This window comes from Pavona decussata, unplaced genomic scaffold (assembly GCF_977016875.1).
Source record: "Pavona decussata unplaced genomic scaffold, jaPavDecu1.1 SCAFFOLD_3, whole genome shotgun sequence".
Lineage (NCBI taxonomy): Eukaryota > Metazoa > Cnidaria > Anthozoa > Scleractinia > Agariciidae > Pavona > Pavona decussata.
Genome location: NW_028145427.1, coordinates 666,028 through 682,523, shown reverse-complemented (window position 1 = coordinate 682,523; position 16,496 = coordinate 666,028). Strand labels below are relative to the sequence as shown.

At 40.6% G+C, this 16,496-nt stretch overlaps 1 protein-coding gene and 1 pseudogene across 4 annotated transcripts in view; one reads left to right on the top strand and one right to left on the bottom strand.

Moving 5' to 3' along the window:
* The window catches only part of LOC146489762 (collagen triple helix repeat-containing protein 1-like), a 28,002-nt pseudogene extending 18,873 nt beyond the window's left edge, over positions 1-9,129 (top strand). The window contains exons 2-4 of the transcript XR_014859557.1: positions 7,485-7,594; positions 7,855-8,166; positions 8,359-9,129. The product of XR_014859557.1 is annotated as a collagen triple helix repeat-containing protein 1-like (transcript). The remainder of the gene's footprint in view (positions 1-7,484; positions 7,595-7,854; positions 8,167-8,358) is intronic.
* LOC146489752 (contactin-associated protein-like 2) overlaps positions 1-16,496 on the bottom strand; it is a 229,053-nt gene that overhangs the window by 52,545 nt on the left and 160,012 nt on the right. The gene's annotated exons all lie outside the window — the stretch shown is intronic.

Below are 16,496 nucleotides of genomic sequence, written 5' to 3'. Positions count from 1 at the left end.
TTTGACAGTTTCATTCTTGGCGGAAGTCAGCATTTACTTTGTCTCTACAGTTTGCGGTCGTTAATTTTAAGGTGAGATTTCACAATTTCTAGAAAAAAGCAAAATCGTTTGTATTCGAAGCCCCCCTTGAAACCCGTGGAGAGTGGACTTAGTACATTTCGCTTCGTGAAAGTCAACAATAGTCACGAACAAATAATTGCTTTTTCTAGGCTCGAAAGGCCTTTTGGCCTTTTATAACCTTATTTTAAAGACAGTTGTTTCATCACAGTACATAACAAGCTTCCCGTGAGAACTAAATGCTAATTAAATCACCGAAAGATTATTATAACTTCTTCTGATTATACTGAAAACTTGTTTACAAGATAAAAATATCAAGTTTGGTCGTTTCGGAGTATAGAAAAAAAATACGCTTTAATTAAAACAGTAAGCTTACTTGCTCTAGTCTCTTTTAAGACCGAATCGACAGTTTTTGTTTGGTCTCAGCTGGCAGACGTTTCCTCAATAAATCATTTCTTTGCATGCACTCTTTTATCTCCACACGATCGCCGCTCGTGTATAATAAACTTGAATTTGATTCTTGTAGTGATGATTCAAGGCATCACAGCAAAATAAAAGCGTTTTCTAAACAGTCATCATGAGATAAACAAACTTTTCCCGATTTCTAAGCATGTAGGTAAGTTTTCGTGAGTAAATCTCCCACATCGCGCAACATGACAATTTCACGAACACCCGCCATTTTCATGACATAAGTACGCACACCACCCTAGTTACAAAATGACTCCCCCGGGTCGCAGCCATATTGGGCGTGGTTTCTGGCAGAGGCTCCCGCCGTCGCCTTCCACGGAATTTTACGCCTGCGCTCCCTTTTCTCAGCGGAGCCTCTGCGGAGGAGAGAGCCTTGAAGGCACTTTCTGCTCTATTTATGACTTAATTATTCGTCGATAAAGGTTCGAGTTTTTTTGTCCCCATGTTGACAGTTGTTGAGAGAAACAATTGAGCTAAAATATTGCATAGCAAATATGAATTTTTTTTTGTGGGAAAACTTATAATGCTCCTCAATTCAAGTTGTTGTTTTGCAGTGACTAGATGTCAAACAATTTATGCTTGAAAATTTCAAACTTGAGAATATAATTATCCTGACATAATTATGCCGATGGGTTACACTGCATAAGAGTTTTATCCTTTGCAGGGTTGACCAGTGGAGCTCGTTCCTATATTGAGCACCTTTTTTAACGAACCTGTCTTTACAATGTCTGCTGTTGTGAGAAGAAAGTTTGTTTATTTAACAATTATCCTGCGAAATCGCGCGGAATATCGCCTGATACTTTAATAGCCGACGAGGCCGTAGGCCGAGTAGGCTTAAATCAGGCGATATTCCGCAAGATTGAGCAGGATAATTGTTTTATTATTCAACACATTGATAACAAAGCCCAGGTTTATAGCAGAAAAGCTGGAGGCGATCTTTATTTGTCAAAAAAGAAGCTTGTAACATTTTCCCGCGTACGGACCGGCATGAATGAATGGCAGCTTTGTTCAATTTTTAATGAAATCGAGAGCGTTTTGCATCAAGTTGAAAAATTAAGTACTCGTCTAGTGCGCCAATCGCTCCGGCAAAATTTTCCACAAATTTCTAGCCTCAAAGGGCAAAACCAAACAGTATTTTGAAGCTGCGAAGGATTTGTTGTGTCAACTGAGCCGAGCTGAACAGACTGGAAAAGCTTTTCAACGATTTCCCGGGTGAGTGTTTCTTTGTTTACTACGCAAGCAATTTCACGATCTTTCCTCAGTGTTTTGACAAACGCATCTAGCAATATAGTGCCTTGTTGCTTGCAAGAACTCTGATCTTTTATGAAACTAAACGGTTTTTCAAGCGGCTCTTATGCTTCTGAGAATAATTACTTTGTACTCCGTCTATCTTTTTGTCTGCCAGAAAGCTAAAATATCTCGAGGCACTCCAGTGCGAGCTCGGATTTTCTCAGGTGGTTTTTGCTGTTTAATGGTTGCGAGAACCAATCTAAGGAAATACATCTACTGTTTGTAATTTCTGAGCCCCAGAATACGGGACAATCCAAAAGAGAAGCGAAAACTATATAAAACGCAAACGTTTTTGCTGAACTGTAATTTTCCAGTTCACAAGCAGAAAGCTAGGTAAGCAGTTACAGTTTTTTTCACTAACCATTACAATTCTTAACAGCAAACTTGGTTGTCTTTGTTGTGTTCAGTATAAAACAGCGTCATTAATGGTTGGGTGTTCTTGCGAGGTCCTTACTTTTTGAAAGCGCTCTGCCATTTTCCTCCCGGACGCACGAAAACGACGTATATCGCAGGATATCTGTTGAGTGCGGACGACTTATATTGAGTTCACCATGACCATATTTGGGCAGTGTCACAATGTGTTGAATAATAACTCAGATTATCAGACATCATGGTTTTTTACATAAAACAACGTTGACAAGTCCGAGGTGATATTGACAACTGAGACAAATTTCACTGTTACAACTAATATAATCTCCATGGAATTTTTTTCTTTGACGAGACATAGAAACGAAATTGAGGTGAGTATTGATAAAAGGATAAAATATCACCGAAAATTTGTCACCGACACAAATATCAGCAATGAACAATAATTGAAAACAAAGGCTCCACGGTGAATAAGCAAACTGGTGAAAACATGAAACTTGAGTCATAAATTGTCACTGAACTAAATCATTATTTCCTGTATCTTGGCGCATCATCCAATTTATTATAGAAGATTCTTATCAGTGCTTTGGAATATCGGTAAGAGAAATTCGATGGATTTAATAAAGGTAAGCGTTTTTTTCTCACAAAAGTGTTTTACAACTTATTGAAAATCCCGTTAGGTATATCATTATGTATACACTTAGCGAACGATTCACTTCACTGAGCGTGTGTGAAGGATCTCGTTTATTTCACCCACTGGAATGGACTTTAGAATTTGTATTTTGGTTAAAACAGTAACCAACAGTGGCACGTTGAAATGCTCATGGGCAGTCAAGTAAAGCTTATAGCTAGGATAGACTCATATTTATATTTATATGGAGTCTTGACTACTCACTGCAATTCTACGCAGAGGGAAATAAAATTAAACTGCACTTGGAGATGCACTCCATTCAGTACTAGGAGAACGTCTTATTTTGTAGTCGAGGTTTCAGAGCCGCAACTGAACGTTCTTAAAACATTTTCTGTCGGTTTGACTGAAAACGTTGAACTTCTTAAAATGTTCTTAAGCTAAATCAGCCCATTTGGACGAGACCAGGACACCCATGGCCATCAGAGCGATTTATAGAGCCTTAAGTACAGGAATGGTTTAGAATTTTAGAAAATTAATGAGACATGAAGAGAAGTAAACACTCCAATAAGAAACCACGTTGTACATGTTATGAAGAGGGCAGTTATGATTAGTTTTACAAATTAGACTCAACACTGATGTTTAGAATTCTGCTAAAACTACTTCTAAATTTTAGTTGACAAATTTAGAGCTAATTTCGAAAAAAAGAAAAAAACAATCGTTCAATTCAATCGATCTGTCCCCGTAGAAAGGGTTTTAATAAAAGAGACTAAAAACCTCTGAAAGAGCGTATGCAAATATACGGGCCCTATAAGCAGACCGCGCATAAACACACGGACTTTAATATGCAGTGTTTTCCTTCAGCCACTAAACTGATTACGTTATGATATTTCGTTTTCTTCGCTTTCAGATGTTATCGCACTGGTTGTCTAAGTTCTTCATTTGAATGAAGGCAATTCACAGCCGGTGTATCCGCAGAATGGGGGCAAACTCGATGGAAAGAATGGTTAGTAATTTGAATGCAAAATATTATGTAAACAATGCACCCTTCAAATGTTTTTTTCAGTCTTCCACTTTCATTGGATAAATCATATAATGAATATGAAAAATGCACAGCGGATGGTCCTGGGTACGCCTCACTGAACTGAAGCATTATTTCCTGTGTTCAACCAACTCTTGCTCACGATAAATGATTGGTATGAGGGCTTTGCATTATTACTAGGAAAACGTCAAAAGACACTTTGATGAATGGGCTCTTTAACTTTTTCGCAAAACCACTAACTATGGCAGAACTTAGTTTTTACCTGAAATCCGTCGGTTAGATTATGCGGCGGTCACATATACATATGAGGCGAACGCTTCATCTCATAGAATGCTGAGTGAACGTCAACCCTGTCCGGTTCCTTACATCGGAATCTTGGATTTTAAGAGTAAAATGCTGTATTTTGAACTCTTATTAGGTCATACAAAGTCAGCAACTCGTATCCGTCAATTATACATGATATAAAAAATCCGTCTTTCTCTTTCGGTATTACGTATTGATATTTTGTTTGATAGATGTCATCGTACTGGTTCTTCCAGCCTCCATTTGGTTTAAAGCTGATTGTTTGGACCAACAGATTGAGGGGAACCGGTCAAACTCTACTGAAGTATACTCGGTCGAATTAGGGATTCAAATAGGAAGTAAAAATAGTGAGTAATTAGAGCGCAAAATATATTGTAAACAAACTGAGTTTGTTCGCCGCCTTATTCCAGTCTAAACCACTTATTCGATAAGGTGTACAGAGAAACTAAAAAATTTACAACTTGTTCTGTGGAAATAAATCCAACCTCGAGGTTTTCCAGGGACAACTTGCGGAATCTTCGCTGACTAGAAACCGACGACTTTTCCAACCGTGACGATTCAGATCATTACAAAACGCTTCGATGCAAATATTCCGAATAACGAATCGTTTTTGTTCTTCGAACAGTTTTTAAAAGGAAACTATCGACTTTTTCAACGTTTTGGAAGGGGATAGCTGGAAGCTTTCCGATCTCGAAATAATTCAGAATGATGCTTTCTCTGTTCTAGTTGTGCTATAAATTGCAAAAGACTGATTTACACAAATCGATTTATCGGTCAGGTTAGTACCTTTATTCGCCGCATGGGTTTATTTACACGTTACAATTGGTCGACCGATTTCTTTTTGCTTTGGTACTAAAACAAGTTTGACTGTTCGCTCGCTAATTTTCTTTGTCAATTTGGACCAAATTGGCCCGATTACTCAGTTCCTGTGAATTATTAGCCTTAACTTTCTCTCTTTTGTCTAGGTAGGTTGTAGGCTTTCATCTGAGCACAAAAGTCAAATGCTGAGGTGTACTTCAACTGAGGTAAAAAAGCTTGTTTAGTAATGTAAAAATTCAAATCGGTTTGATTATCTTAACACGTTTCCGTCAGGTCCAGGATCAAACTTTTCCTCTTGGGAAGATTTCTACTATACAGTATATACACTAATATGTACTCTGTTGGGCATAATTATATCAGAAACAACTTGAATTGAAAGGAATGGATTGTTCATAGACTTAAGACAAACACACGTACCTCTTGTCATCTCGTACAGTTTATTGTGTTTCACATATCAGAGTTTGTGAGATTTGAATAAATTAGGGCACCAAGAATCGGTAACGATGGACGGCAAGGAACATTTTATTTTTATTTTCCAGCTAATAATGAACGGAAAGATAAAGAATTTTTTTGTGGAGGAAGGGAAAAAAGCTTTCACAAAATTCATGACGATTGTGTGAAGCAGAGACAAAATCACCAGATAAAACGAGTCATTTGATTGGACGAATCGGCGTTGGACCAAACTGACTTTAGCAAATAGCATCGCTGATTAGAAAAGAGATAATCGATATGTATATTGTTTAAGGAACTTGTTCTGACGAGAAATTTAAAAAGCAGAGGAGGCAAAAGTTAGGATAACAAGAGGAAGAAGTATCTTTGTTGATGCGAAGAGAAACGGCTACATTGTCGGTGTAAGTACACCGTTTGTTTTTTATTATTTTATCATTTTAATGGTAAACATAGCAATTAATCTATTTTCTAATATTTAGGTTTTGGTCTCTTGTTCACGGTAGACAAAGCAAGCTTTAGTCACAGCTCTAAGGTAAGTTATTTTACATCTGCGAAATGCAGTATTTCCAAATATCAACCTTGAGTGTGGTGATTATGTGAGCTTCGACAATTTGAGAAATACATCCTCGTGAAATTGTGTGCCTGAAGATAAAGCATTGAAGGCCACATGACACGCGGTCTGTTTTGTTGTGTGTGAATATTATAAAATTCCCATCGAGCCTATACAGAAAAAAAATATTGTAATTGGATTGGAAAATAGAGTGGGATCATCTTTTCTTCCCTTTGTTTAAAAGATGATCGAGAAATCCGATGCTTAGTACAGAACGCAATGACCCATTAACTAGCATACCATTGACTCAACCTGTATGAATTTTCAATTTGATTTCATGCCTTATTTAAAAAGAGAAATCAAATGAGAGATAAGATAAAGAGAGCGTCGCTAAGCCAAACAAAGAGATCACAGTGAACTCAGCGTAGTGTGAGGCTGAAATTGTGAGAAAAAGCATCGTTGTCCTTTTTGTTGTATTTTTGTTGTGATTCATGCTAAGTAAACCTAATTTTCTCCTCCATTTTGTTTTCTTTTGTTTTCGCTCAGCTTCTGAGGCACATAACTTCAAATGTGAATGAATAAATGATACACGACAGTTTTTGAAGGCTTTGTTCATTTCCGATTCACTAATTCAGTCTCACAATAGCTGAAATCATAAACTAAACTAAATCATAAACTAGTGCGTTCTTGTAGTACTTTTCCATGCACGATGATTAATTCTCCTTTACTTATTCAGTAATGTCCGTCTTGCTTAAATGTCACGAATGGAGCATTATTAGTTCGTTTTCCGTTTATTTTATCAAGTTTTAATAGGTATCTCTTTGTATTGGCATAAAATACGATTGACAACAATAGATCTTGATCATGAACTTAGATATGTTTAATGTTAAAAAATAGACACTAGAACTTGCAAAAGAAATAATTCCTACAAACTAAGCGACACATAGGGATGTTGATACGAATTTGGAAGCCACTAAGAAATTAATAAATAAAATCCAATAATTTACAATACAAATACGTTCACGAACTTGTAAAACTTTGCTCGTCCTATTTTTGGCTTACCACGTAATCATAGCATTCAAACAAGTTTTAACCCGAACATTATATTATTTAATTAAACCCATAGACTTGAACTGTTCAAGTCATATGATTGGAACATTTTTAATTTTCTAACCAATAAGAACGAGCGACCTATTTTTCACATTTGATGCGTAATCAACTCGTAAACATATTTTAACGTGATTCAAATGTCAAGTAACCACAAGGGCAGAAGTAAAATGGTAAACTGTTTTGCTAAGGTATCATTTGCTTCCACCGTCGCAGGATTGAGGTAGGCGCTTGATCGCCAAATACCAGTTATGAAGATGAATAGGTCCTACATTGATTAACATCTATGAATTAAACCAACGAGACTATTTGGAAGTAATTCAGTTCATCTCATGAAATGCCATAGTTATTCAAGTTAAACTTAATTTGACGATAACTTATAAATTTTATTGTTCTTTTTACAGCTCAGCAAATGTCGATGGCGCGATCTCTTATAATCTATCCACTGACTATCATGTTACTCGTCACCTTGTGCTCGGCAAAGGACAACAGCAGCAGTAAATCACGTGACAAGGTGAGTTTATCAAGCTAAAATAGCAGCTGCCTAAAAAATCTGGAGTAATAAAAGCATTTTTGAGTCATGTGCCAACGGACAGTAAAGAGAATCGAAATCACCTAACCGAATTTTAATTTCCAAAAAGAAAGTATATTCACTTAGACATGAACGTAGATTACTTAGGGACAGGAACAGTTGTAACGGCTTGAATTATTTTCCGAAAAAGCGCTAATAGCGCTCTGTTTTTTGGGGTTTTTTTTTCTTTTACATCCTACCAGCCTCCTTCATTTTGCAATGGGGGACAATCCGGGACTTGGACATACATGGCATGTGTCCCGGGATTCCCTGGGGCACCTGGCCGTGATGGACGTGATGGAGCCAAAGGAACCCTGGGCAGCCCGGGAAAGACTGGACCACAGGGACCACCTGGTGCGGAAGGAAAGAAGGGAGCAAAGGGAGAACCTGGGGTCCGGGGTGCTGGCGGCCAAAAGGGACAGCAAGGGGACAAAGGTGACAGTGGAATTCCTCGGCTGTCTTGGAAGGAGTGAGCCTGGAAAAAAAGGGACAACAGAGATTCAGGCGAAATATATGTGAGTGGCTTTCCATCATTTCATGATAAATAAAGTGTTTCTTGTCACACCTTTACTACCTTGATAAGAACATAAAAAACCTTATTAATCCCGCAATCTCTAATTTTGTATCTTTGTCAGTTCTCCTCGCAGATAATAATAGTTATAATTCCCAGTTCATATTCATTCAAAACCACTGATTTTTTTTAACAGCACTGCGAATTCATGAAGAAGTACACAGACACTGCCCTCCATGTCTACTTTGCTGGTAACCTCAGGATTCATGGCTGTAACAACTGCTGTAACCGCTGGTATTTCAAGTTCAATGGCGCCGAGTGCAGTTCCCCTGGGTCTATTGATGGTGCATTCTACATGCAGACTGGGAGGAACCACAATCTTCACCGTCACCGCCACATTGAAGGTCACTGTAACAACATTCATAAGGGAAAGGTGCGAGTGGGATTCTGGGTTGGAAAGTGTACCACTGGCCAAAAGAGTACTGACGCAGACACAGGCTGGGGTACAATGTCTCGGATCTTCATTGAAGAAGTGCCAAAAGCTCAGCAGTAAACACGTCACACGTGATCACCTGGACTTTTCATTTTAATAAATATTTCAAAAAACTGTAGAAAATTAGTAAAAAGAGATGCAGAAGAACACTACAGTGCTGATTGAGCGGAGCTCATGGCAGTAAATTTGAAGTTCAGTCTATATCAGTTGAGAAATAAAGTCCAGGAATGTTAACAAATGGCTACTGTAATTTGTTTTCATATACCAATTTCAATCCTCTGATGGGTTAACTTAATGTTAAAGAGTATTGCCAAACTCCAGTGTCAGATTCTTTTCAAAACAGAGCAGCTCCAAAGAAATAACTGAAATCCTAAATCTTTACAGCAACAGTTATAGATTTCACTGCACTGGGAGCAAGAATATGTTAATACCTGATCCTAGCATAGTCAAAATGAAAACTTCTAACGAACAAAATAGATTTAAGTTTTTCGCGGTGTCTTTCAAATCTGCCGGTAAGGATCAAGAATTCGCCGTCAACGACCAATTTGGCGTATCGCTCATATTTGGTCCAAAAATACCCTTTGGCGAACTACTTTCAAAAATCATATTTAAAAGTTCCAGCGACTTTTTAATTTTGAGAGATTCGCAAAAATTTGCGGTCAAAGTGCGGTTTTTCGGCCAACTGAAGGTTCAAAATAAGGTGCGCGGACGAAGCACTGCCAAATGCTTAAAATAACTTCAGTTGAAGTCAAACTTTACACAAACTACGAAAAACTATTCTTGTTTATTGTCCACTACTCAACATTTTCAAATCTATTCATTTTGTGATTCCAGCGAGCACTTTAAAACCACCTTTGTAGAGCGCTAAAAATAGCGGCGAAATATAGGTAATATTTAACGACACAAAAGTGTTCCTGGTACCTCAGTTTTCGATAATTTTACTTTACAGCCTTAAGATATAGTTACTAAACATTCACCATGCCAAGTTCCAAGCTCGGACTCGCAACGCTTCCCTCTGAGAAAATCGGAGAACTTTTGCAATGTGTTCGGCTCAAATAACACAAGATTAGCGACAAAATGGAAGCTAATTAACTCGAATTAGGCCAAAATCCATAAGATAAACTTAGGGACCGATCGTTCATTACGTCCTATGGGGGGGGGGGGGGGTAGTTTTTTTAAACGGGCTCTTTTTTGTGATTTTTTTTTTTTTTTTTTGAATTTCGCCTAATTTCTGCCAACCATGGGGGGGGGGGGGGGGAATTTTCATACACTCGATTTTTTTAGAAAACCACCCCCCCCCCCCCCCCAGGACGTAATAAACGATCGGTCCCTTAAGTCTTGTTAATTTGCACTTTGAGCCTGAAGATATGTCTACTATCATGCAAGGCAGCGGCCACAGAGGTGTAATGGCCTCTCGAGAATCTAAATTTGAAATGAAAATCTGTGCTCTTTTACCTCGACGGCATTTGCCTTTTGTTTACTTGTACTGTAAGAGTTGTCCGCAAGCACTTTTGACAGATCAGATCTGTATCTAAGAGATGTCCTGATTCCTTAGCCGCTTGCTTTTCTGAAAAAAAACTTGCTTAATTCTTTAGGTGAGCGGAATAATGGGATACTGTATAAGAATAAACATTTTAAAAACTGTAAGATCGACATGAAATCGCTTGCAAACATGAACCATTTTAATATTCAAGGTATTCTTACGTTGAGTGCCAATGTAAACATGCGATTCGTTGCTTCTCAGTTGAGAGATGTAAAAAAAATGTAAAAAGATTTGTTAATGCTTTTTCAAATAATCAAAATGACAGAGTTACATTGTAATAGCAATTGCGAACACAAATTCCATTAAATAAGTAAGAAACAAGAGGTGAACTTGTCTGATCTGCAACAATTAATGGTAGCAGATTTATCGCTTAAATTAAATTAAGATTATCGCTTGAAGTCATCACAAAAAATAAGCACATACCCAAAACCAAGAATCCACTTTTGATTCCACACCACTGAAACCATACAACTATTATAAGCATCAGATGCCAATTGAATCCACATCATTTTTCTTCATAGTCAGTATCACCTGCTTTCCTAATCTTCGGGTTGAAAATAGTTGCTCGAGCTTAGAATCGTGTTTGCGGCAAACGACAAAGCGTGAAATTCCGCGTTTATGTTTTCTCGCAAAAAAAAAAAATGAGCACATAGATGAGAATAGTGCAAAATAATTGTGGCCTTTGATGCTAATGCAAACAACTCAATTTTTCTGCGAAATTGAGATTTCTTATATCTGCCCTTTTCCACTTCTTCCCCTAGGTTGTTTTCCGAAAGCAGTTGTACGATGCTGTAGCCATCCACGGGACGGTTGAGCCATGTTGGTGTGATATTTTTAAGGGAACCCAGCCCTTCGTTGGCCCTTTGGCTTCGCCTGCCATGGTGGCGAGGGATCCAGCTCTTGGAGTTTTGCGTAACCTTTGTTTTAGGAATCCCGATGACTTTCGGGCTGGATCGTTGCATGCGCACCCGGAGGTTTGGGAGGGGTTATTGTCCGGTGTCAGTAATGAGTACGTCGACCTTATGGCTGTAATTAACGAGGGAGTGAGGGTTGAACAGTTTTTCATCCATTTCACGGGTGATTTCAAGGGTAGGAGTTTTGACTCTGATCGTCCTCCTCCTATCGTGTTGCAAAATTCCAAGTCGTGCGCTCCATTTTCGGATTTCATTTCCTCTACTATATTGTAATGGGTTTCGGCCGGAGTCCTGTCGGTTTGGGGCGAAGTTGGCCGGGTCCCACCACCTTACCTAGTACTACCCCTCACCGTTGAATCTTCCAAGCCTCGCCTCTGCCACGACGAGCGGTACCTTAATTTGTGGATAAAGGATCTCCCCTTCAAGTTAGACCATTTGTCGGATTTACCGAGGTATGTCTTATCCGGTATTACCAGACATCCTTCGATGAGAAAAGCGGTTATCAACACGTTTATCTCCACCCGTCTTCCCGTACATTTTTCGGTTTGCAGTGGCAGGGTTTTTATTTTACTTTTTGTACATTACCTTTTGGCTGCAAAGCTAGCGCTTTCCTCTATCATAACCTGGGCCTGGCAGTATCTGGTGCAGCGCGTTCCTTTAGCGTTCCACTTTCTCAATATATCGATGATCGACACGTTGGTCAGCCTTTTTGTACAGTCGTTTGAGCAGCCCTGGGCTCCTAGCTACCGGAATGCTGAGGCGGCAGCGTACATTCTCTGTTACCTCCTTGTGGAGACCGGTTATTTTGTTAATTTGGATAAATCTCAATGCATCCCGTCCACGTTCGTCACGTTTCTTGGCTTTATATGCGATTCTATTCGGCAAGCTTTCGTACTTCCAGAGGGAAAAAAGGTCAAATTTAAAGAACTCAGAGAGAACATTTTAGCGTCCAAGACTGTAACATTGAAAACTCTTCAGCGTTTTGCCGGTAAAGGCGTTTCTTTTAGCCTGGCTGTGGCTGGTTGCAAGTTGTACCTGCGTGAAGTCTTCAAAGCCATTGCTGGTCTTGTGCGTAATTCAAAGGCGGCTACCAAGGTCACTGGTCTTCTCCGATCTGAGCTGGAGTATTGGCGATTTTTAGACGACTGCAATGATTGTTTGCCCTGGAGGTCGGAGAGTCACATTACTGTCACTTTGTATTGCGACGCTTCTAAACGGGCTTGGGGAGGCATTTTGCTGACGGATAGCGGCAGATTAGAGGCTCGGGATTACTGGCGGGATGAGACGGGGAGCATTAATCTTTTAGAGGCGAAGGCGTTATTGTGTGCTTTGGATGCTTTCAAATCAACTATTCGAAATTCCCGCGTGGATGTCCATACGGATAGCAGAGTTCTGTTAGGGTCTTGGCAACGCGAAGGTGGAAATAACTCACAATTAAATGACGTTATTAAGGCGATTTTTAGGTGCAGTCGGGATTTCAACTTTTTGATAGACGTGCACTACGTTCCATCTGCTGAGAACCCAGCCGACCTTCCGTCGCGTCGTCTTTCGGACCTTGATTGTACCCTTTCTGAGGAGGCGTGGTCCCGTGTCCAGATAATGTTCAGTCCGCATACCTTTGACCTCATGTCACTTGACAGCAACTGCCGCCGTGATCGGTTTGGCAATCGTCTGCCACATTTCACGCCGTGCCACACCCCAGAGTCATCCGGCATCAACGTGTTTGCACAACGGTTGCCTTCCAGGGGAAACCCTTTTGTCTTCCCCCCCTTTGTGCTGATTGGTCCGCTCCTTCGTTTCTTCATTGACTCCCATTATCATTGCCCCTTCACTATAATCGTACCAGACATACAGCCTCGTCGGTACTGGTGGGCGTTCTTACAAGCTACAAGCGTTGATCGATTTCTCCTGGGAAGGAAAGGCGACGATTTTATTTTGTTTTTTCCTTCCGCCTCAACTCCGGGTTGGTTCCCTAGACCGCTCCAATGGGACCTTTCGGCATTTCGTTGCGTCTGTTGAGTAACAACCTTTCAGCTTTCGCTTTACAGGCATCTTACCTACGTAAACTTCTTTTCTTCAGGTTTCACGCCCCTGGAAAGCAGCCCGCAGGTGTTCATCTTGCCTCTATCCAAACGTTCGCGATGCGAATTTTTGCCAGGTTTGTGGTACGTCGACAGGATCTCTTGTTACTCCGGTTGTTCAGCCTGGTCTAGATATGAAGGCGATCAATAGCCGTTTTGAGAACTTTAAATCGTTTTCTTGTAACAAGTCATATCAGAAGCAGAAGTCTTCCTTGGAGCGGCAGTTGTCAAGTTTTCTCGCCTCTCTTTCGCCGCCGAAGTCTACAGCCTCTGCTACCTCTGAGGACATTGTTAAATTTCTTATTAGTAAAGATAGGACAGGCAGAACTATTGTTCACACTCGGTCGTGTGATAGGAAAGTTTGTAAATGTTCCCGCCGTTTAGCGGCCGGTTCTGTGGACTCCCTCATTGGGAAGTTACGTGCTATTTATAATAAGTTAGGCCGTTTGGGTAATGCTAACCCTGTTTCGCACTCTTTAGTCAAGGAATATTTAAAATTTACTAGGGAGGAGCAAGCTAGTTTGGCGGAAACTCCTAAGCAAGCGGTCCCTCTTTTCTTTTCGAAATTCAGATCGCTTATCGGTCATTTTAGAAAGAAAATAGCCGCAAGTGTGTCCCTCTCCCTTGTTAGTAAATATATTCTTGTTAGGGATGCCACCTTTTTTATAGTGGATTTTTTCACTGGGGACAGGGCTTCGGATTTGGGACGCCTCTCCTGTGACCAGGTTTTCAGGTTAAGAGATCGGGAAGGCTTTTTGATTAGATTGTCTCTTTCGAAAACAGTTCGCAAGGGGTCCCCTCGTGAATTTGTCCTCATCCCTTTTCGGGACCCAGAGGTCTGTCCTGTTCTTTGGTTGAATTATTATATTCGTGCTTGCCAAGCTCTGGGGGTCTCCTTGTCTGGGGGATACTTTTTCCGAGCTTCTGATCGAGGGAAGTGTGTCGGGGAGAGGCCATTTCTTGGTTCTGCAGTTAAGAACCGTTTGCGTGTGTATCTCTTCGAGGCCAAACTTTGTGCTGGGGAAACACCCCACAGTTTTAGGGTCGGCCTTTCCAACACCCTTAGCATTTTGGGCTGTTCTCCGAGTGAGATAGCCCTGAGTATTTGGGATGGAGAAGTAGTGATATGGCGAGGCACTATACGCGTGTATCTCAGGCGGCTAGTGCTCTTAACCTTTTGGAGTCTGTCATGCCCCGGGTTTCGTCTGTTACTGCCACAGTTTCTCGTCCGGGTAATATCCAATCAATAGTCTGATCGCTCCCGTATTTTTTGTTTCTTCATACCACAGGGTTAGTTTCGCTACCATTAGGTGTATGGGGGTCTGAGTAATGGGAAGGGTGTTTGTAGAATAAAGCAATTTGAAGCGTTTTTCGGGCGTAACGTGGTGTTTTCCTCCGCTTGTGTGTCGTTGTTTGGGCGACGTGCGGTGCCGGCGAGGCATGGCAATTGTTGGGGCCGGGAGCGGATTTCTCCCATAACTTAGTCCTTCGTGATCGCGGCAATAGATATGCTGTGAGAATAAATTACTATTCTCACTGCATATATAATTAGCGTGTCACGTTAGCACGCCTCATTCCTTTAATCCCGAGGGTTCGGGCTAGTAGCGTCTAGTATGATCCTTTGCGGCCATTCAGGCATAAGATCTGGCTACGCGGCGCGAGATCTTGCAGTTTGACGAGATTGCCTTGGAAGGCGCTTTGCGCCCCTCCCTCCTCCCCTGGTGGCGGTGACCACCTCTTGCCTAGCCTTGTTGCATATCTCTTGCCTCGGCGGTCGCGGATTTCTCCCATAACTTAGTCCTTCGTGATCGCGGCAATAGATATGCTGTGAGAATAAATTACAATTCTGTGTATTGTTTTATTTTAGGATTCAGCACTTTCTTTCTAAAATTTGTGAATGTTTTGCTTTAGGTTGAGGCTTACCCTGTATAAATGTGTCTTTTGTCCTTTTATCCAGCCGTCTTCGTGAATTCGTAACAGGACTATTCTGACGCTGCAAGTGCCTTTTCACAACCTTTAATAATTTGGTTAGCACCTGACAGTTTGCTCTGATAACGTTTGGTTTTTATACACAGCAACAAAGGCATTCCTTCCTTGTGAATCGGAAATAAGAACCAAAATCCTTATGACCGATATGTATTTGTTAGTAGGGAGTTTAAGATAAGACGACGGTGGTGGTAACGGTGTTTGTTAATTTTAATGCCTTAGCTTTTTAGCACTAGGTTTAATGCGCACGGCTCTTTAGAAGACCACTTTTTAGTGATAAGGATTCCGTGGATAAATAAAGTTGTTATTATTTTATTATCTATAAAGAGAATATTCGCGTTCTTTTAAACTTCATTGCGATTATTTCAGCTCGCTATTTTTTATATATATTTTTCATTATAGGCTAATTCTCCTGAGGACAGATTCTTACTGCCCGATTACTAAGTTCACTGTAATCAGTAAAAGAGGAAGGAAAATTTGTCGTCGTCTTTTAACGTACTCTTTCAAAGACTCAAACGTGAAATTAGGCAATTTCACGTGGTAGTCCGCGTACAGTGACGGCAAAGAAATGTACCAAAAAGTGGGATGCAGGAGCAAAGTTATTGTTTTGCTTTTTAAATCTACTCCTTCTTTTGATATTCTCGTTGCATCTTAAACTCTCTACCGGGTCTGTTTTTTGACTGACGGGGGTGGGGTGGGGGGTGTAGCTTTGTTTAACCAATTTGCTTGCCCCCCCCCCCCCCCCCTAATTGTTTCATAACCTTGCTACGGGCCTGCAGTTCTTATTGGATTACGTCCGCATGTGCACTTGCTAGTAATGTCCTCTAGAAGAGCCAGGTATGGACGGGTAAGGGAGGAATATCTAGGCCCAGGTCTTCACACACACGCTGCAACGGATGCCAAACTCGGCCCTTTGGCGTGGGCAAATGTTTAAGGTATGACTGACCTTTGTTCCACTGTGAAAATCACCTAAAAGCTTTTTTTGGCAACTTTTGGCAAATTATTGGCTACCAAGTGAGATGGAAAACAAATACAGGAAGCCTTTATGTTTGCGCTATTACAAAAGTACTTACCAGCTTTAGGTAACAGCAACTTCATTTTAGTTCAGTCCGAGGCCTATTCCCTCATCGGTACTGAGTTTAAGACTCGCTAAGTGCCCTGTGATATCTTTCGTACAATCCTTGAGAGCGTCACATTCAAAATGACCAGGGTAATCACTAAATTGTCCGCACAGAGAAGTCTGACTGACTAGCGTACTATAGCTGCAAAGAGCCATTACTCACACATTACTTTGAAGACGCCGGAGAATAATCACCC